At 29.2% G+C, this 24,367-nt stretch overlaps 1 long non-coding RNA gene across 1 annotated transcript in view; it reads left to right on the top strand.

Moving 5' to 3' along the window:
- The window catches only part of LOC113378788, a 206,698-nt gene that overhangs the window by 91,782 nt on the left and 90,549 nt on the right, over positions 1–24,367 (top strand). The window lies entirely within an intron of this gene.

Below are 24,367 nucleotides of genomic sequence, written 5' to 3'. Positions count from 1 at the left end.
TCATATCATTACGTAATGCTCGATCCTTTTAAATACGACAATAGTTAATACGTTTCCTGCAGTAGACTATTTTTATTAGATATAGAAGAAAATCAATTAATTAATTAATTGGTAATAATATACTCTAAAATTGAAGACAAAACTTAAGAAAGTAAAATTTAAAATAACAGGATGATTTTGTTTTGCTGGTAATATCATCTAATTTCTCAAAATATCGAAACTGAATATATATGATGATGAACATATGAAACATACTTTGCTGATCGATTAACCATTGGCTGTTTGATTTAATGATAAAAAACGTCTATATAATAGTCAATAATATTTATAAATACTTTCTTTCATTAATCTTCTTGAGGTTACTATACATCTTTAAATACCACTAAAATATCAAGTCAAAACATTCCTAAACTTATTATTTTATCCAAAGGGATCTATAAATTGTACCAATTGTTTTATTTTTTTGCGTATACAATTATATAAAAATATTTTTTACTATTTCATGTGTTGTTGAAAAATATGTGAGTGTTTTAAATATCTCTTTCACAAACCCCAAAGTTTTATTCTGATGATTCAGAAGTACGTAGCGTTTTTTCCTGACTATAAACAATGTGTTCACAACAACTACTTAATATATTAATTGAATAAACCAAAGAATTAATCAACTGTCACAATTAATAAAATTTCTGTCAGTCGCATCAATCTATTTGTATATGTATTTGTGATCTTTACATAAATGATAACCTTACACGTCCAATATAGTTTATCCATATTCTCTATAATTTATTTTCTGCCAATTACTTACGGAAAACCGTTGGTTCCAAATAATTCTATTATCTATTATGTAAATATATTTCTTACATCATTTTGAAATAACCTTTAAAAGCCACGAAGCATTTTCGACTGTGAGAAAATTTTATTGCATTATGTATTGAGAGGAGCTGCTGTTACGAGAACTTCTTTAAAATATGTTTAATCTATAGTCTTTCTAAGAATGTTTGTTTACCAAAAGTAAAATACTCACGAAGTGCATACATTAGCATAACAAAAATAATCACGCAAGAGCTAAGTAATATATGCGTTGCAGAACCGTTTGCATTTTCGTGATTTCTGCAACCATAATAAATCCCAATCACGGGAGTGTACGGTGTGCTTTAGCGTATTATCTACATCGTAGATCCTAGTGCGACCACCACAGATTTTCAACATTTTTCTTTTGCAACACTATCATAGGAAGGAAAGCATTGTTGTCAGAGGTAGCTCTTTTCATTATTCATAAGCCTGTTGCTCAACCAGACGCGTGCTCATCTATCTCAGCCAACGGACGTTGACTCGCCACACGGGACGGGACGATTTTAATAATGGATCGTAACTTTTTCCTTTTTTATTGTACATGTTAATACTGTTTTATTCATTCCACACCTCCGTAATTTAATTCCTTTATCACTATTTCATACCTATTGATATAATTTTAATTAATTAAGACATCACATTTGTGAAGGATTTATAAGAAAAGCGTTACATTATTCTTTGCAACGATATTTTATTTCAGCGATTGCTAGTTTAGTATGCATTTTTCGACTAATATATAGTCATATCGAATAACAAGTCAGTTATTTAAACCAACACTCCTGTTAAGGGATTACAAGAAAAAAATACATATGATTGATGTCCATATAATTCGTTGAATCTGTTTCCTTTTATCTCTGCTTTTTGACTCTCTTGATGAGACTAATCCTGCCATTGAAGTATTTTTACGGTTATAAGCTAAGATTATACGATAATAAGATGATGCACCATATTTTCTTGTGCAATGCATAATTGTCACATATAGAGCTTAAATTATGGTTGCTTTTTCGAAGATGATATTGTAATCATTTCTACTGATAAAAATTCATTACTACCAAGCGTCAAACTACAATATCATCTTAATAAAATCAACAACTGGTCTATCTATTGACGCACAAAAATCAATGAAGACGAATCTTGCTGTATATCATTTACGTCAACTGCAATATCATCTTTATAAAATCAGCAACTGGTCTAACTATTGGCGCACAAAAATCAATAAAGACGAATCTTGCTGTATATCATTTACATTAATGAAGGCTGAATGTTTTTGGGTGTCCATCAATTATAAAATTATCCCAGAATCTGTTTCTGTGCATTGGATGCATTTGGATAGCAAATTTAATTGAATTACTTCTACTTCTTTTATTGAATCTACAGTAAAACATAACAGACGGAAAGGAAAATAAAAACACTGTTCTGGCTAATTACAAGCAAATTTAAATTATCATTAGAAATCAAAATATTACTATATAAAGCGATAACAAAACCGATCTGAACTTATGACGTTGAGCTGTAGGGCTGCGTCAGTAGATCAAGAATTTCATCCATCCAAAGAAACCAATCAAAAATTTTGAGGTATATTGCAAATGCACCTTGGTTTATTATTAACCAAATAATAATTCACAGCGATCTGAGAATAAACACTATCCATAAAGTAGTAAAAAACGTGAAGTGTAATCCATCACGATAAGATTATCAACCACAATAACCATGCATTAATTCCCGTATTAGAACCATTTCAGCTATTAGATGATTAAAGAAGATGCGTCCCTTATATACTAATGCATTAAAATAGAGTTGCCCATTAGAGTGACCTCCATCACGTCATGTATGCAACTTCAGTACTGTTGTTATTTAATAGTTAGTTAGTTACTGTTGTTAGTTAATAGTAGCATTTGGCAAAATTTCATCAATAACTTTTGCTTCAGTAATATTGTTACCAAATTGTAGTTACATAGCATAATCCATTCATATTTTCTAATTTTCTGTCGCTTAAAAGTGACCCGAATTCTTAAATGTGACGAGTTAGTAAATAGAGGTGACTATCCCAAATACACCTTAATGTAATGCTGTATCGAAAAATTTGCTATTTTTTTAAATGTTCTTATATTATTTACATACAACTTACCTTACATAAATGAATGGATGAAACTGTCCACCCTGGGTTTTCGTAAAACGTGGAACAACTTCAGAGCCAGAGCAGTATTTCACTGCCATTTAACGGCAGATATAATTGTTATGTTTTTTCCAATTTGGCAACATCATGTAGTGAGAAACTCCTTGTATCCTTACCATATCTCAGATTGTCCCGATATATGGGATGGTCCACTCTGTCTACAAACTCCTCGACGGCAAAATCGTATCGTCCCGCGCAATGCATCTTCGCCCAACAGCGAGAATAAATGTTGCGTACTGTTGTTATGATTTACTGAGCGGATTTCAAATGTCACTCCGTAACTATTTTACGTAATGTATGTTTGCTTTCGTGCGAGCTCTGTAATTCTCGTCTAGGTTTTCAAGAGAAAAAATAATGTACTACTACATAAATTTACCGACATTGTTGTAGAAGGCGTTTGTGGAGTCTCCTCGTTAATTGTGCCGCACCAAACTTGTGTACGATACGCGCGTAGGTTTTTTTCACTGGCGTTATTTATATCTTCGTTATGTAAATCATTATAGTATCAAATTTATGGTCTGAATAATACATTTTTAAATATAAACATGACATGTTCATAAAGGAAGAATTTGAATTAAAGTTCACATTGATATTTAATACAAATTTAATTCAGTTAGAAATCGTATGTGAATCGTAAATAAGCCATGAAAACAGCATATTAGTATCAGTGGCGTACCTAGGGGGGGGCGGTGGGGGCGGTCCGCCCCGGGCGGCACTTATTTTGGGGCGACATTTTTTAGTTTATTTATACATAGTTGTAAAAAGCAACTTATTCATTTTATATTTATTAACTTCCGTAGGGTAAGTTATAGTAATGGACCGATAATCGAAAATGAAATTTTTTACATTTCTTCACGTTTTGAAGGTTTCTGAACATTTTGGCATACCTCAGAAAAAATGGAAGTGTGTGTTTTGTGTGTCCGCATTTTTTCGTTCACGTTTTCGGGCGCCCCGATGAACCGATTTGATGGTACAGAAAATAGAAATCGAGTTTTTGAGAGAATGAAACATCCGATTTGATTGATGCAAAAAACTTCAATTTGTAATGATGAGGAGAAGTGGTGATTAATTTTTCGCAAAGGCAGAGATACCAAGCAAAATGTGCAAAAAATATCTGTTTTAGAGAGATATAAGCATCCGATTTGAATGATTCATAAAACTTTCTACGTGGATTTTATTTTGAATTCTACCTAAAGTTCAAATGCTCACTTATATACTTGAAATAAATAATTTTCTTATAAATATTAGACAATGCCCTTTATTTCAAAATTTGATTGATTGAATTTTGTTTATTTACTTTTCTGTAAACATATATAAGTTACAGTATTTATAATTATATATTTGAAAACATTTAATTTTCCTCGAATATATCATTACAGTACGGAAAGTTCCAGCAATTTGCCTAAACTTACAATGCCATACACCACTAGTTAACTTCATGTTTTCATCAAAAAATCCGATGTGAAAATTTGATGTTTTTTCGACGTTTCAAGCCATTCTGAATCGAATGAGCCCAAATTTGGAAAAAGTATGTGATTGTATGTCAACAGATTTTTTGTCGTAAATTGTCGTTTTTTCAAAAACGGCTAGACCGATTTCAAAAATTTAAAAGCCACTCGATGTATCATGATGAGGACTATTATTTGTGCGACGATCGGCCAAGCTGTTTCTTTACAAATCGCAGAAAAGTGAATTTTTTTTTGTCTACGTTTTAGCCTGCAATTGTGAATTGATTTTGAAAATTCAAAAACCGTTCGAAAGATATTAGTTAGGAATCGTGCTGATTAGTTTTTGGTAGAGTCGGCCGGGCCGTTTCTTAATAAAGTTTAAAAAAAAAAAATTCGACGATTTTTATGATTATTTTTTTGACGGTAGATACCATAGTCTTCTACTAAAATATTACGGTCCAACGACAACTGGTTTAGCTTTAAAAATTCGTCAAAGTTTGCAAAAATTAGTATGGTCTTTTTGGCATTTGTCAAACTTAGACCTTTGATCGACGTTTTCTCAAAAACGCCCGAACCGATTTCAAAAATTTAAAAACCATTTGATGTATCTCGATGAGGCATATCGTTTCTCAGTTTTGTGCGACGATCGTCCGAGCCGTTTCTTTGTAATTTGGAAAGAAGTGTTAAACCTTTCGTCCACATTTAAGCTTATACTACCGAACCGATTTTAAAAAATTAAAAACTGTTCGAAAGATATTAGTTGGGATTGATACTAATCAGTTTTAGATGAAAATCTACCGAGCCGTTTTCTTGTAATTAACTGTTGAAAAAAAAATTAAGCCGATTTTATGAAACTTTCTTTGGCGATGTATGTCATTGCCTTATAGAACTTACTGAATTATTACGGCCTTACGACAAATAATTTTAAAAATTTATCAAAGTTAGAGAAAATGTTTTTTTGACGTTTGTTAAAAATAAAATAAGATGATTTAGTTGGTATAACGATAGTGTACTTGGTCTTGAACATAGTAAACCATTAAAGTCAATTATAATTATTGATTAATTAAAATGATTGATTTTTGAAAATTTGCTTTTAGAAAATACTCCGAGTTAACGTGTTTGTTCGTTCGTTTGCAATGATGTGTAATAAATCCACTCGGAATACTTTTAATCAATCATAAATTAATTTATTTTTTATTGATTAAGTCGATTATTTACACATTTCGGGAAGTTCATGTAACTTGCCTCAAGGCAAAATACCAGTACCAAGTAGTTTTCTTTCTTGAATTATAAATGATCATTATGATTTTTATTATTGTCAATATTTGATTTATATAAATTATGATTAACCATATGATTTAGAATTTTATTCCTCGGTGTATATAATTGTATATTTGTGTAAATTTTGAATTCTAATTTAAGAACAGGTTAATAATTTTATTTTATTGTACTTATTAAAATTCGTTGAATTCGTATAAGCATCTTTACGATTTTGTTCAGCGATTTTCCTATTTTTTTATATCAGCTTATAAATGTCATTTGTTTTGAAAAGTTTATATGATTACTTTGAAGTGATTTATCAATATTTTTTTAAATCATCAATTTTTCTTTTGAAAATCAGGGCTGGCGGAAGGCGGGGTCTGCTAGGTCTGCAAAGCCTTAGGGCATTATATAAATATGTTGACGAGTGCATATAAATATGTCTAAAAAAAAATGCTCTGTGTATTAATTAATATTGATTAAATAACTTCATAATTTTTTAACTTCCGTAGGGCAAGTTATATATAGTAATCGCAAAAATGTCGAAAGTGAAAATTTTTATATATCTTTACGTTTCAGAGGTTACTGAATTTTGGCATATCTTAGAAAAAATGGATGTGTGTGTGTTTAGATACAAACTTTTGTCGATGATTGTAGGAACACGCATCAACCTATTTGAACAAAACATTCGATTCGTACTGATAAAACGTGCTAATTAGTTTTTGGCAAAACGGGTCCAGCCGTTCCAAAGATACGGGGCAAAAAAGCCAAAAATTGTAATTTAGTTCTTGAGATCGAAGCGTCCGTTTTAAGTAATTCAAAAAACATTTTATTTGTATTGACTAAACAAAGAACTGTTTTTGGGATGACAGGTCTAGAGGTCTAGCGATTACGGAGAATCAATAAGAAAAAGTAAAAAAATGACATATTTGGCGGTCCAAAATGATCATTTGATTTTAATCAATAGTCAAATTATCTGATAATTTCTAGAGATTTTAATAATAAGAACAAATTTAATTTACATTTCTATGGGTTCCGTATCAATGTCTAGCCGTTTCGCTTCGATATTTCGTCTCCAAAACAGCTGCGCAGCGCGATTGATTTGAAAAAAAGTTACAAATTTTCAAAAAATTTCAAAATATAAAAAAAAATTCAAAAAAACCATTTTTTTCAAAATTTTCGAAATTCTCAAAAATATATTTTTTTCAGATATCAAAAAATTTTTAATCTTTTTTAAAAATTTTATGTTTCGGTACGAGAAGTGCCAGCAATTTGCCTTAAGGCACGATGCCATGCACCACTAGTTTATTTGTATTAATTTATGAAAACTACTATTTGACTGACTTATAATTGAAAGGGCGGCAATCTGGAGACCGCCCCGGGCGGCGAAAGTTCTAGGTACGCCACTGATTAGTATCAAACATTTTGCATACTATTGCATTGCTTTTATTAAAATATGAAATAAATGCTAACCTATTACTTTATGTTGAATTTTGAATTATTATAACAGCATGAAGACATAAATTTTAAATATTATTTTTAATCAATTACATATATTGAATAGTTGTTCAATGAAATATTTAGTTGCATTTAAATGTGAGTTGAATGAAATAATTTACATATTACAATCTACCTATATTACCTTTCTATCATCTATAATATTTAAAAAAAAATTAGTACTTACTAACTAAATTGGCCTTTAACATGGAGCCATGCTTTCAAAAACTTCGCTATTTTGTGCAATATATAGATTTTAATTCGTTTTGGTAAGCTCCAATTAAAATAATTATTTTTTATTAATTTATTTATAAATAAACATAGTTATCAAATCAGTATAGTATTCTATATAAACTTATTTTTTTTCAATATGGAAATTTTATTATATACTGTTCTGCTCACAAAGAAAAAATATTCATTTTTATTTGAAAATATACTGAATTTATTATTTGGGGTTAGCACCACAAAAGACTTAATTCTATTACACTATTTCTACATTCTACATCTTCATGAATTTATTGGTAACCACTCTCTAAATGGTAATGTTTTCAAGCGAATTTCTTACCCACATTGCGGCATAAATTAAAAAATCCTCTGAATTTGATAAATGCTAATAATAAATTATTATCAATTTATAGAGGCCGGTCAACGATTGGGTTGAAAAAGATTTATACTCGCTTAAATAATACGTGTTAAGTAGAGTGTCCGGCCTTAGGTGCCGTCCGGCTGTTCAAAGAAACAATGAATAGAAAATTGATCAAATTTTTTAGAACTTCGTACGTGCTACCAATTTAACTTCAAATTTGACCAAGGTGTTACGTTATAGGTATTAGAGTGTTATAATTCATTATGCAAGCTACTATTTTTATTCAGAAAAAAATAATATACTCTAAATTTGAATAATAAATGGCTATACATATTTGTAGATGTGATCCTTCTAAAAAGTAATTGATAATTAGGTCTTACACCTCCCAAAAACGGTTTTCTGTCTTTTATTAAAACCCATATGCAAATTTCTTATTTAATTTTTACAATGCCTCTAACAACCTGCAGTTTATTAAAAAATACTCCTGTCACATAACTCAAATGAACGTACATTAAATCAAGGAAGGCGCTAACTGCTCATTGCGTGTTCAATGAGTTAGCAACCAGCGATGTATATTCTGCATAAAAAGCGTGTGATCAAAAGTGTATTATTATAACGAAGGACTCTCAAGATGTTGTAAATTGGAAATATGTCAAATTGATGAAGGTTTATAGAGATTCTTGTACGATTAGGTACGAGCGCGTTGGTCTTGGTCTTTTGATATATCTGCCCAATGCACGCAGCACGGACATTCGTAACGTTGATGAAGCACCACGCATAGAGCAATTGTCGTTCTTCGGTGGTAAAAGCGAGGAAGGCTCCGAGATAGAAGTCGCAATGCATTATTATTTGAACAGGATTCGTAGATGAAATCCCAGCTTACCGTGGGGCTTTGCAGAGGTTGATAACTTTTCCATTGCAGCTATTCGAAGCTAGGTATTCAATATGCAAAACGGAAAATAGACATAAGAGGATTTTTTATTATATTTTGCTGCTTTTTGCTCAAGTTTGTATTATATTTATTTAAAAGACTTGCAATATTGAACGAACGGACGCAGAAAACGGATATAATGCATTCAAATTCTTGGTTGAATAAAATATGCTTCACTCTAATGTAAATTTAATTAATATTCAAATAAATTTGATTTATAATATTTAAAAAAAACTAGTGGTGTATGGCATCGTGCCTTGAGGCCAATTGCTGGAACGTCCTGTATTATAATGAAATATTCGAAGAATAAAATTTACTTAAAAAAAATATTTTTTTGAAAATAGAAAAGAAAAAATTGAAAAAAAAAATTCTTTTTCCAAAAGCAATCGTCTCGTCAATACAAACAGAAAGTTTTTTTAAATAATTCTGATAGGATGCTTAGTTCTCTCAAAAACTGCCATTTTTTTCATTTTCAGCTTCGTATCTCTAAAACGGCTAGACCTGTTTAACAAAATCTAATTACCATCATTATAATTTAAATGCTTTTTGGATCATTTAAATCAGATCTATAAGAAAATTCATCAGTATTACAGAAATTGTGGTAATAGGACAACTTTAAGAAATCAGCACAACTGCTTCTAAGACTAAGTTAATCTCTGATGATCATTAAAAAAGCAATACACATTTTTTAAAGATAATTTGAGATGAATTTAGTTCGTCATTTTAAAGGGCTAAGAAAATTTGTTGGGGTGTCGAATACAAACTGCTTGTCACTATTACTGGTTTATAGTTATCGCTTTTTTAACAAAAAAAATAAAATTTTTGTTAAAGCACAATATTTTAAAATGATATCACTCGACAGCAAATTGACCAATTTCATGACTTTCACTATATTAAATTTGAGATGTACTGCTTAGGAATTTTTATAAAAACCGCATGAGTTCAATGTGTTCAAAAATACTCCAAAAGTCCCACACACATGCTTATTAGTATTTTATGCTATGTTTCACTTAGCAGGAACCTAATAGTTACTAAAGAGGTACCTAAGACTATAGTATAGAGTTTGCAACATTACTGCGTATAATTGTTCGAATTAGAACGCAACAACATGATTACTGCGTAATTGACCATAAAATTAACGCAGCAACATGCAATGTGCGTAAAGCACAATCGATAGAACGCAGTAGTATGCTCATTATGTAGAACATAATCGAGATAGAACGCAGTAGCATGCTTAATGCGTAAAATATAACTAAGAATTGATATAGAATACAGCAGCATGTTTTCTGCGTACAATACGATGAATGATAATTTAAAACATGTTAATTGTGGCCATCATTTTGCAAAGCAATAACGAAATGAGCGTCAAATACAGAGTATGTGGCACTATCAGAATATTAGGTTAAACAGACATTCAAGTTTAAAAAATATAAACAACTGCTTTTCCGGTCTGTGCTTAAAAGTGTCGCCTTCAGTCAACATCCAGTGTGTCGAATTTTTGTCAAGAAGTATGAACGTGAGCTAAATTATTGAGATTTCCAATTTGGTGTGGTGTTTTTTACTTTTTTAGAAGTGTAATTTCTAAATTTTGAATATATTTCTATTAATAATGATTAGAAAATCTTAAAATATGTTGTGCAACAAATACTTATAAAGAAAACTAATGACAAAATACTGCTCTCCTATAGGTTGGAACAAACAAATCCATCTACAAAAACAGCGCACGTTCTAACTTTTCTATGACAAATTTTGCCTACTTGACAGACCAAAAAACAGCAGAACAAGCGTCGTGTGATCAGGGCTTAAGTGTTACTGTGCTGCTTAGGAATAGTAAATGTTGAATCCAACTCAAAATATTTACATCCTTGCCTATAATCAATCATTTTACACATATCAAAATCTACAAATATCCTTTAGTTTTAGTCAGAATCAGTTCAAATATCAAATTGTGACCAAACCAAGTAGTCAAGATACAAAATATTGACAATTATTCATGACGGATACAGTCGTCTAACACACTTTACTAGTAAAAAATTGAGCAATGGACAATGATGGTTTTCTGTAATAAGCAAACGATCATGTGTAAATTTTATACTATAACGTTGTACTCTTGTTCAATATCTGAAAAACACTGCCATGCTTTCAATAACTTATGAAATAAACGAAATAGCACATAATGTATCTACTTACTCCCATCGATTTATTACAAAACATCCCTGTGTACGTTCGCAAAGCCAGTATTACGTTCGTAAATCTCTGGATCTACTGCAATGGATAGATAAAAACCGCGTACGTTTCTGGGTGCATAAATCACGGGCGTTCTCGCAAAAGCTCATATTTCCTTCGTGTCACTTTTCTTACGATACGAAACCTGCCCAACTGTGCACGGTCGCTTGGATTTGCTCGCTTGTTCGTCGTTCTGACCGCTGGTTCGTTGGATCGCTGGTCAGTTCTCTCTTCTCTGTGATCTTGATAAGCGCGGTCATAACTAACTGTCCGCCGCGCTGCTCCGTGGCATTCCAAGAGATATCGCTTTGTATGGACTATGGAGACCGAGTTGGAGCTATTCTTTGCTGAAACCTCGGTGAATTACTAGAAACTGGAGGAATTATCGCTTTTTCAACAATTGGGTAATATGTTAGAGGATATATCTAAGGATTTATGGACAGGAAGGATTTACAATTAGTAACATTTAGTAGAAGGCAATGGTATAACTAGTGGTGCATGGCATCTTGTCGTTTGGCAAATTGCTGAAACTTTCCGAACCAAAAATTAAAATTTTTAAAAAGATTTAAAATTTATTGGAAACTTTAAAAAAATTAGATTTTTGAGAATTTTTTAAATTTTAGAATAATTAATTTTTTTTGAAATTTTTTAAAAATTTTGAACTTTTTTTCAAAGCAATTGCGCTACGTAGCTATTTTAGATAAATAATATTAAAGTGAGTAAATATTGGTACAAAACCCAAAGAAATGTAAACAAAAGTCTTTATAAAATATCTGATTATTTGATGTGCATATATAGTAGTGTATATGTCTAATGATTATTTTTGACCGCCAAATAGCATTTTTTTATTTTCTTTAATGGACCTGCATAACCGCTAGATATGCCTCTCCAAAAATGCAATCAATCCTTTATTTCGACAATACAAATAAAATGTTTTTTAAATCATTTTTTCAAAAAATAAATTGCCATTTTTGGTACTTTTTCTCCATATCATCGAAACGGCTGGGTCTGCCTTGGCCAAAAACTAATCAGCACATCTTCCCATCAATAGAAACCAAACGTTTTTTTTTTAATCATTCAAATCTTTGATCCGTGTTCTCAAAATTGTCGACGTTTGTATCCGCACACATACACATATACACTACAAGCACACATATCCATAAATTTTTTCTATGGTATGTCAAAATGTTAAGAAACTTTTGAAACGTGAAGATATATGAAAATTTTATTTTTTTTGTGATTACTATAATTTACTATACGCGAAGATGATAAATATAATGTACCTATTAGTATTGTTTGCAGTGTATTAATATTCAAAATCTGATATACTTTATTATATATATCATGAAATCTAGTTACAGGTTTTGACAATACTTCGCCAATATTGATACCAATTCTAATTGATCGTAATCTCAATATATCTTACAATAGCTCAAAAAGTCTCAAAACACATATTGCGGTCCTAACAAATATGGATATCGTTGATATTATACATTAACCCAATAGTTAATGAATTGCTTAAGATAATATGATGGTATGCATGACACATGTTTTCATTATATTATGTGAAACTGTTGTTAATATTTTTTTTGATTATTCTTTTAGTTCGTGTTTATATCACCATATTTTTGCTATTTTCTTCGGTAATTGCGATATTTTTTGCTGTTATGATCATTTGATGAACAAAGTAATGATACATATAATAAACCATTTAATTGGAGCTCCTTCGGAAAAAATTAAAACTCTATGTTGTACTTCTACAATTATTGTACTTGCCTCTACAATGCTATATTTCTTCTAGTATCTTTAAAGTAATGGCATTCTTACTTATATGCATAAATTTATAATAATTTTTATATTCTTCCACTTCTCAATAATTATACTTATTTATCTCTTCTAAGTCATTGAGTTTTCTATATATCTTGACTTGTTTTCCGATCTTGTACTACTAAAATACGTAATTTAAACAGTGTCTAAACGTCAGAAAACACAACCAAGTGGAATTTAATCAAATAGGTCATAGCATTAAAATTACGTTAAATCGCAAAACTACTTTAGGAAAGAAATCTTCTTACAGTTCTTTCGTATTCCTCTTGTAAGAAAGTCTTAAGTCTACGACACAATCCGACAGTTTAATAGCGACCTGCCTGAACTCATGGCACTTTGTGCGCTTTCATTTAGCAGTAATAGATATACGAACGTTCTTAACCTCTTCGCCTGAGAAATATCGCTACTGAGTACAGTTTCAAAGATTCTTTTTTTATTTTGTAGTACAGAGTTAATAAAATTGATAGAATACACCGTTATATTAATATGTAATATATAATATTTGAAAATATGAATAATAAATAGGTCCTCTTTCTTGCAATATTTATATTGTGATTTATACATACATATTTGGTACAATAACGAATTGATTTTGAATTTTAAATTAATTTTGCAATTTGATTTGATTTTGCATGCAAAAAATATCAGTTTCAATTCTTTCATACACATGTTAGATTATATTTACGGGAAATAGTCTGAGATGGCTAATAGCAACCATATTAAGAGGTTGATCGCCACAATGATATCAGAAAAATTGTCACCCGCATTATGATAACTTTATTTAATAATTTTGTTAAAAATGTATCAAAGAAACTTAATGTATCAAAAAATGTATATGTACTATTTTATATGTCTTACATATATAACTAACATGGCTCTACATTAAAACTTTTTTATCGACATGGAAAAAAATATCAGTTTAATTTGTCAGACATATATGTTTGACATGGCTCACATACCGTTTATCGTAATATTAACATAAGGCTAATATATTTATCTAGTTCCTGCGTTCATATATACCGCCCATCATTTTTTTTATAGACAATGAAGCAAAGTGCATAAAATATTATATTTTAATAACTTAGATTATCATACCTATTAATATTTTTAAAAAACTCATTTATATGTGTTAAACTCGTAAAACTTTTGTTACGAAACGAATCAAATAAAATCTTAAATGTTAACTAGTAAAAAATATTTATTATAATATGGAGAATATCAAAATTATTATTGTTGGGTTAATTCATTGTCTAGTTGTATATATACTCCTTATTTTATGCAGTATCACACTGCATTCCAATAAATCACATTACTTTTATTAATGCTAATCAAATTAAAGGCTAACATCAACATTAAAGCGAAATTCAAAAATGTGATTTATTTGCAATATTTAAATTTCTTGTATTTTTCATAAAAAATGTAAGGTGAAATTATTACTTTTACTACAAAACATTTTTTTGACAAAACGAAATAAGCAAAATGCTGATTTTAATAATATATATTCTATAATATAACCAGTATCACCCATATTAATGCTAATTAATAATAATTAACAGCTAGGGTCATCGTCCAGTTATATATAAATCTGTTATTTTATGCAGTATCATTAGTTACATTATTTTTATAAATGTTGTACTAGAACGTGAAAATATAATTTATATTAAATTATTTGGATTATTATTAAATTTAAGTTGGAACTTTCATTCATTAACTACTGCTAATCACAATTATCTCTCACGCTTTATGTTAACAGATTGCAACTGACTAACAAACCAAATGCAAAATTTTAACGGTTAAAATATATTTCCTATATCATAATACAATCTGGATATTTGCAAGGAATTAAGGATTGTAATAAAGAAAATTGATAACAGATCTAATTTAATCTTGATTACATACAAATCGTTGTTTCTCTTTAGCGAATCGAATAAAATTTTCGATTAAACAGTAATAAGCAAAAACCATATCGATAACCGATCAATAAAATCCATTCGGGCAATCAATAAAACATTTTAATTTAATAACAAAGCGCTCAAAGATAACGTTCATGTAACTACTCACTACCTGGCTACGAATAATGGTTATAACTGGCTTTGCGCGACGTAGCTTTATAATTAAAAGCAGAATCATTACGCGAAGTTGAGAGCTGTGTATAATCATGGATGTTTAAAGGAAGCCGATTATGGTCATAAACTGCTAATAAATGTCACTTTCTCTAATTTCAGCGGTATATAACGTTTTCAAGTATATCGTCGTTGTCCATACTTTATGCAACGACTTCTGGGCACGAATCAAGCGTATTCTCTCACCTCCTGATAAAGAGGGAATATACGGTTATGATACATCCGCGGGCCGAGGAAATTAATAAATTCATTTGGGAATAAATTAAATCATCTGGGAATAAATATTATTAAACTAGTGGTGTAAAAGTAATATGTAAAATAAAATATTTAAAAATGTAAGGTATCCTAATCACTAGACAACATGGGATATGACCAAAATTGATTGTTTTGGCATACCCTAAAAGAAAATTTAATTAATTAGAATTAATTGTTTAATTTTAGTGCATAAATATTTAAAAAGTAGGATAAAAAATAAAGGCCCATGCGGGGAATCGAACCCCGGTCTCCTAACCACTAGACAACATGGGATACGACGTGAACTAATTGTTTTAGAATACCCTAAAAAAATTTAACTAGTTGGTATTGGTATTTTGCCTTGAGGCAAGTTACATGAACTTCCCGATATGTTTAAATAATCGACTTAATCAATAAAAAAAATAATTTATGAGTGATTAAAAGTATTCTGAGTGGATTTATAACACTTAATTGAAAACGAACAAACTCGTTAACTTGGAGTATTTTCTAAAAGCAAATTTTCAAAAATCAATAATTTACTCTATCGTTATACCAAGTAAATTGTTAATTTTAATTTTAACAAACGTCAAAAAAAACTACTCATTTTCTCAAACTTTGGTGAATTTTTAAAATTAAATTACTTGTTATAAGGCCGCAATATCAGTAAGACCATGATATATATCACCAAAAACAAGTTGCATAAAAATCGGCTTCAATTTTTTTTTCAACAGTTAATTACAAGAAAATAGCTCGGTAGAATTTAACCTAAAACTAATCAGTATCAATTCCAACTAATATCTTTCGAACAGTTTTTGATTTTTTAAAATCGGTTCGGTAGTTTGAGGTTAAATGTGGACGAAAAGTTTAACACTTTTTTTCAAATTACAAAGAAACGGCTCGGCAGTCCTCATTGAGATACATCAAATGGCTTTTAAATTTCTAAAATCGGTTCAGGCGTTTTTGAGAAAACGTCGATAAAAGGTCTAATTTTGACACATGCCAAAAAAATGATACTAATTTTTGCAAACTTTGAAGAATTTTCAAAATTAAACGGCTTGTCGTAGGACCGTAATATTTTACATACTTTTTCCAAACATGGTATCACTTGATTCTGAATGGCTTGAAACGTCGAGAAAACATAAAATTAGCGAGTCGGATTATTTTATGAAAACAATAGTGAGACGTTTCTTAAAAAATTGGTCAACAGATTCAATTTAAATTGTATCAAATTTTATTTTTTACTATTTGTAAACCTGTCATTTATTGGAGAGACTTTTTGATTAACTTATTTTAATCAATGCAATATATGTTAATATTAGTGTGTAAATATGTATAGGGGCTAAAAAGTCTGCTGGTAAACTGTTGCACCACCAAAATCTCAAAAACAAGTAAAGTAAAGAACTTTTTAACAATATTTGAAAGTAGGGGGCAAGAGATGTAAAACCAGCCATCGATGATTCTTACAACCGCGCTATCGGGAGATAAACAGCAATGTTTGAAAGTCAATAACAAAAGTATTTTCTTTCGTTGTTAGTTTTTTTTGTTATGAATAAAAGTTATTTTGCAAGAGATAAATTGAATAAATAAGAAATCCAACTTTGCTAATGACTATTACTGACAAAATACTAAATCTGGGTTATTTACAGTGTTCTGTCTCTGTAAAAAATATTATCATTAAATTTATATTTTGCTTTGGCTGAATAATGTAGCTATTATTTCGTAAAATCCCTTTAAAATTAAAAGTAAAACGTTGTACCTGTATAACGCATATAAGCTCCCGCTTATGGGGCAGAAAGCTCCAGGTGATTTTTTTTAATAACAGCAGAAAAACACATTTCTGAAATGATTAGCTGAGAGTTGTACTGAGCAAAGTCAGAACATTAGTTTTTACAATATAACTGTTCAAAATTAAATTGTATCTTTGTGCCAACTGAATTGCGCCCTACCCTATTAATTTCTTAGGATCTGCTAAATAGATGAAATTTGTATTATTTTTGATATAAGTTATTCGTTAAACATGTTTATATAAAGCAATATAACAATTATCTTCTTACCAGCAAAGTAAGTACATCTTGATATTCCTTTTATTACAGTCTAAATATGACGATTTAAAACATATTTCTACAAGTTGATATCAATATTTTTACGACATTGGGATATATGGACCATAAAATGACAATATCGATAGTCATTTTGCGTACTTATCCGTTGTTGTAATAATGCTCCCAAACTGCAATCAAACTGTGAACAAAAAAGCTATGAAAGCTATAAAAGTATCAATATCACTGAAATTTTTGGCGGTGAAGTATTTGAATATAAAATTGGTACAGTGATTTTGATGGGAAACGGTTTATTTCATATTGCATTTAAATAGTTTGCAGTATAGTTCATTTCACAAAAGCATATATATATATATATATATATATATATATATATATATATATATATATATACATCGTAACGATTAGTGATGAATTTTCACGTTGTGAACCCGCTTGATCGTGCAAGAGAGGCGCGCGTGACGACCGGTGCAATGACCCCCAGATATATCCTAGGGTTGGCAATATTTAATAACTAGCTGTAAGTGGAATTCTGTCTTAAGGCAATTAAGGCATCGTGCCTTGAGGCAAATTGCTGGAACTTCCCGTACCAAATATTATTAATTTTTTAAAAACGATTAACGTTTTTGAAAAAAATGTACTTTAAAAAAAAAATATTTTTGAGAAACTATATATATGGACCAAAAATTACTTTTTTTTGAAAAAAAATTTTTTTTAAAAAAAATAATTTTTTTTTAATTTTTTTTTTTTTTTGAAAAAAAATTTTTTTTTCTTTATTTTGACATATTGTGGAAGATCTGAACTTTTTTTCTGATTTAACTGCATAGGGACAAAATATAAAGCGCGTAAGCGCCGCGTCGCTGTCTAACGCATAAGCATTGGTACGGAACCCATAGGAATGTTAACAAAATGTATACTTATTGTTAAAATCTCTATAAAATATCTGATAATTTGATGTGCATATGTCTAATGATCATTTTTGACCGCCAAATGGCTCATTTTTTTACTTTTTCCTTCATATCTCCGAAACCGCTAGACCTACCTTTATAAAAATTTGATCGATTCTTCATCTTGTCAATTCAAGTAAAATGTTTTTTGAATTATTTAAATCGGACGTTCCGTTCTCTTAAAAACTGAGTTACCGTTTTCGGCACTTTTTGCCCCGTATCTTCGGAACGGCTAGACCTGCCTTCGCCAAAAACTAATCAGCACGTCTCCTTATCAATACGAATCGAATGTTCTTTGAATTATTCAAATCGGTTGATCCGTGTTCCCGAAATCGTCGACGAAAATTTGTATCCGCACATACATACACACACGTACATACATACACACACGTACATACATACACACACACATACACACACACACACACACACCCACACATATATCCATTTTTTCTAAGGTATGCCAAAATGTTCAGAAACCTTTAAAACGTAAAGATATATAAAAATTTTCATTTTCGATTTTTTTGCGATTACTATAACTTGCCCTACGGGAAGTTAAAAATTACACTTATTCAAATATTTATTACCTATATTTATTAAGTGTTTTACACCACATCGACGATATTTTACAAAAATAAAATATTGACATTTTTATACAAACTTCATGCGAGCTATACTGACATACAAGTAGCATCACGTATCAAGTGCATAATTTTTGTTAAATTTATACTACATTAAAATCTAAATTTTTAGCTTCTCCATATTCTATTTGCTAAACTCACTTTTACTAAGCAGTTTGGTCTTACTCATATTTTAACAATAATAGATAAATATTGGCTTAAGTATATTCTTGATAGATTTGTTGAAAGAAGTATTTATCAAAATATAGACTGTGATACAAAAATATTAAATTATACTATATAATATATACTATTAAAATCTCTGATCGTTTTATAAATTCAAAAATGTCATGGCAAAATAACTTAATTTGTTGTTTTACTTCAAAGTCAACTTCGAAGACATGGACAACATGTGTTGCCACATCACTCCCCGCTTGGGCAACTTCTGTTGCCAACATATTTATATTATTACTAGATAGGTATAGTTACAACTTTGAATTGAAGTTTTTTTTATTTAGTTTCCATTTTATCTATATTCCAATTTTTATGATTTTTGTTATCAACGTATCATCAAAACTCATTTATTTAATATTTGAAGTTTTATTTATCAACGTTATTTGACAAATTTAGCTTGCGAAATTATTTTATTTTATATTTATTCCACACTAATTAATTAAATTTAAGATTAAGCAATTCTGTTCTCATAGGGTTTTGACTTTAAAATAAAAATTTCAAAATCAAACAACGACATTAGTATCTGCATTATTTTTGATCCGCATAACACCTGAAATTACAGGAATAAACGTAATAGAATGTAATTTCCAATCACGTAATTTTCAATAGTTTATATATTAAAAATTCAACAAAAAAAAACTTACCCGGTAAGTTAATCATTTGACATTTTATGCTTTTATGTTTTGAAATATGAAAACTTATTAGATTGTATTTAAAAAAAATAAAAAAATATTGCTTTTATTACATAAACTATATTGTTTGTGATTTATATATATCTGAATTTTATTTAAAAACTTATAGATGAATTGAAAGCTTAGTATTTGACATTATTGTAGAATCTCATAAATATTATTATTTCAAACTTTGCAAAGATGTCTAAATAATTCGAATAAACAAACATCATCGTTAATAATTTAACCAATCAATTTGTGCAGAAAGATAATGTCGCTATTTTGAAATATGTTAAATAGTTTTGGATTAATTTTGAACAAAGCAAATTTAATTTTTGCATAAAATATTATAGATTATCATAAATTTTATTATTCTAAATAACTCTTTGATGTCAACATCTTTGCTCATGATATAGTATCAAGTAATTTGAAGCTCGTACAAAATTATGTAATTTGAGATAATTTTTATAATAAATTTTTGTTTCGTTCGAAAAAGAAAACTTTTTTATTTACTGTACTCTTAAGATTTCACAAGATAACATAAATATAATTATCCTAAACTATTCAACGCCATCCAAAAAACTCCATGGTATATCAACCTCACCGCCCATGATGGTAGTATAAATCATTAAAAGCTCGTGCAAAATAATGTTACTTTAGATAATTTTGGATTTGCTTGAAGTGAGATGATTAGATGATGATATCATTTATTTTTTTAAGATATTACAAAATTTCTCATATATAATTATTCTAAATTATGATCCAATTCTTTTGGATGGCACACACCAGCCCTGATGAACAACATGAGCTCTCCCTGGGCCCCGAAGCGGAGCACGGGTCGCACCAATTCGGGGTCTATCGATCCCCCGGCTCATATCCATCGTTCTACAAACACGTTTTCATTCAAACGTTTGTTCTCAGATTCCATAAAGATTTCAACATTTTAAATATCACAGTTCGTTTTTGGAGTTTTTCGTCAATTTATTGATATTAATCACTTTTGTGCCGCCATCTGTGCTTTACTCTTTCGCTAACTTTACTTTTTTCCAATGATTTTCAGTCTTTTGCCAACTAATTTCTGAAATAATAGATACTTGGTAGAACCTTATTTTTTTCCTTTTGTATTTTTGTCAGTTTGTCACTTCATGTAATTCTTAGATTTATTTTTATGCATTTTGTGAACAATTTATTTTATATCTTATATAGATCGATGATCAAGTAAATAAATTAAATTAAAAAATATTAGTATATTTTTTCTGTCAAAAATTATTTTATACTTAGGCAATTAGAATTCAGGAAGTAGATTTCTACTCGTTTGCCAATTTTGTACGTCAAGTTTTTTATCGTTGGAAATGAGTTAATGTATACATTCTATTGTTTTTTATGTTGATTGTCCTGTTTTCAAATTCCTAAATTAATAACTTGTTTCTGTGTTTTCATATGTTTCAAATGTTGCTAGGACTTACCTTATAATTAGTTTAACACTAGTCGTTTCACATTGCGAATTTGACTAACTTTGACTAAACCAAGTTCATGAAAAATATTTAAAAAAAATTATAACATAATAACAAAAATCAAAAATTGTTCTAAAAAATGAAGTCTATCTTGTATCTTATTTGTTTCCCAACTTTTTCCATCAGGTATCTCATCTATCTTAATTCTTCAACTTGCACTTCGAGAAAACATTTTTACAAAAACGGCACCATATTACAAGGAATGATTGCAACCATTTGGTCAATATTATTTGACTTAATATATTATTAAGTCAAATAATTGAAATTCACTGCATGACAATTATGATTTTCAAGGAAAACTATTAATTATCAAGAAATGAATCCAGTATTTTTTCTTGACATCTAATTATATATAAAGAGCTTAAAATTTTGTTTCTATCACGCAAGTTGTTCAAATTAACATATTGTATAAATGGGCAGTACTCGCTTAATACGCTAAAAATTGTAATTATAGGTGGTACTTTCATATAATTATATTTATACTGTGTAGATACTCGGTTGATGAACCAAATTATAAAACTATGTTTTAAATGCAAACACATAATGATAGTGCAATAATAACATATCAGTTGAATTACTGATAATGTAAAGCAAACTTGTGCAGTTAATTAAATTTGAATAAGATTTAATATGCTACGCTTCGTATTTTAAGATAATTAACATTTACGCCATTACGCCATTTTGAGAAATTATTTCCCTAAGTAGACTAACTTTTATAATAGCAAAAATTAATTTAACGCTTTTCTTCTAAAGTTAGTTATGCCTAATTTGAGAATACCGATGTTTTTTTGTTTTCCGAATATATTAACTTTAAAATGATAGCGATTTAAATTAATTTAATGACCTGCTGATATATAAATTCAAGGGTCTGAGATTTGGAACTGAATCTTTACTATTTAGGAATAATATTGAAATTTTTAATCTAGCATATTTCTTCTTTGAATATAAATTTAATTTTTGTAATTGTTTCAAAGTCAGCAATTTTTATATATTGCGGGCTTGGTATGAATATAAAAAAATGTAGTACATAACTAATTGTACTATTTAATACTATATTTCTAATTCATTACTTTTGCCATTGTTTTTTTTTCGGCACGTTTTCACTCAGAGGTGTGTATTATTTGTATAAAGCCGCATTTTCGTAATAACTGTTACAATGTAGGCATGTAACTGGTTTAACCAATTAAAATTCAAAAATTCTGTCAAATTCTCGGCAGCAATTTATCACTTTCTTAAATCGCACCTCCGAAAATTCCGAATTGCACGCGTGAAATACAATAGATAATATTTTTTGCTTCACAATAGAGAATATGCAAGATATTACAACAATTATTCTGAACAGTGATTCAGTTAATTGTTTTGATTTATGGATGGAATATCCCTGAATTCTATTTCTTTGTTTTTTGCTTAATTATTACTTTTTAGTCTATGTAAAATCTACATTCTAGTGAAAATCTAATTATATCTATACTTCAATGATTAGACACTTGAGTCGTGATAATGGTCTTTGAAACCATAAATTTTGATAATAGGTCTTTGTGCTAAATATTGTAATGTATTGAATCGATAAGTGGTTGATCACTATAACTTGAAATCCAATTTAAACAAAAAAAAATTCTAATCTAGTTACCAAATTCAAGTTTTTTTTTGTTCTATATATTTTAACTTAGTTCGTCTCTTAATACAGCTCATCTTTGATTACTCATTTATTGTCTCTAATTACACTCTCTACAATATTCATCTCTATGTGACCATTTGTCTCCCACAATATATAATTTACTCACACAATATATATTTTTTGTTATTCAATGTAATTATCACATTTGCAACTATATAGGTATAACCTAGTAATATATATATACAATGGGGTTGTCTAAATTGTCAATTTTAAGATGATTTTTCATTTAATTTGTTTTATAAAGAATTCAGTATAAATTCAGTTTATAAAAAAAATTCAATATGTCATTTCAATGTAGATATCATTTTCATTTACTTCAGTCTTATTCACTGTGTGCTCAAAATAAAGTTTAGCTGACATTAATATTATGCATTATTCTGAAAATTCGACAAACAATGAAAGCTGCGACAAGTAGCAAATATCATTCAAAAATTCTTTCTAATAAAAATGTACAGGTATTTATTTCAGTACAAACGTGAAATTAATTATATCGTATATATGCGTTAAAACCAGCATTTTTTACCCGTATCAACTTCAAAAACACCATTTCAAACTCGGCACAGCATTTAAGCTGCAAACAGCAACAACTTTCGAGATCCTTGTAATCATGTTAAACGTTTTTCAATATGTACGGCAACCATCAATTTGTTAAAGAGAACTCTTCACGTACATATCATTATATAGATATTCTTACCCGTTTCCCAATCTCGGCCTGATTTTGTTTTAATTTAAGCGTCCGCTCAGAAACTGCTTTTTGTGAATGCTTCGATTTTTTGTGCATTGAAAATAATTTTGAATAATTTTTACCTTAATTTCTTGAGCATAAATTTAAATTGGTGTTTAATGAAGATTAATTATATTGAGCCTGCAGGGGACAATTACGTTTTAGATAAAAAAAAAAGTTAAATTGAATCGAATTATTTATGATTTTGATTGCTTCGAAAATAAATTATGATGAGATCGTGGAGTGCTTTATTTATATATTATGTATATAGTGAATATAAGAGTATTAAATGACGTAGCATCTTCTGTATTGACTAATTTCTGTATTATTCAAAGAACTATAGTTTTTCTAATCTCCCAACAATTTACTGTAACTTAGCCGCAATTAGTATCATAATTCTTGATCCTAGTCCTCTTTTAATGCTTCTTTCAAATCCTTTTTCAACATTATTTCTACAAAATATATAAGGCATAAGATAATAATAATATATGTTATGAGGAAGTAAACTTGAAGTGGGAAAAAATATTTGAAAGAGTAATGCATTAAATTGGGCAGAATGTAATACACTATTTTGACTCTATTCATTATTAAGTTAAATAACAACTATATATGGAAATTAAAACAGAAATAAGCCTGAATTTTTTTTTAATTTTTCTTTTCTCTTCTCCTGCAAATATTTTTATATGCTTAAATTGCACAATTTATAATCAATTTAAATTTTATTATGAATCATTAATTTTTAAACGGCTTGTAGCACAT

Source organism: Ctenocephalides felis, unplaced genomic scaffold (genome assembly GCF_003426905.1).
Source record: "Ctenocephalides felis isolate EL2017-DRISC unplaced genomic scaffold, ASM342690v1 CF-g0.4_SCAFFOLD_01886, whole genome shotgun sequence".
In the NCBI taxonomy this organism is placed as follows: domain Eukaryota; kingdom Metazoa; phylum Arthropoda; class Insecta; order Siphonaptera; family Pulicidae; genus Ctenocephalides; species Ctenocephalides felis.
This window is presented reverse-complemented; position numbering and strand designations above follow the sequence as displayed.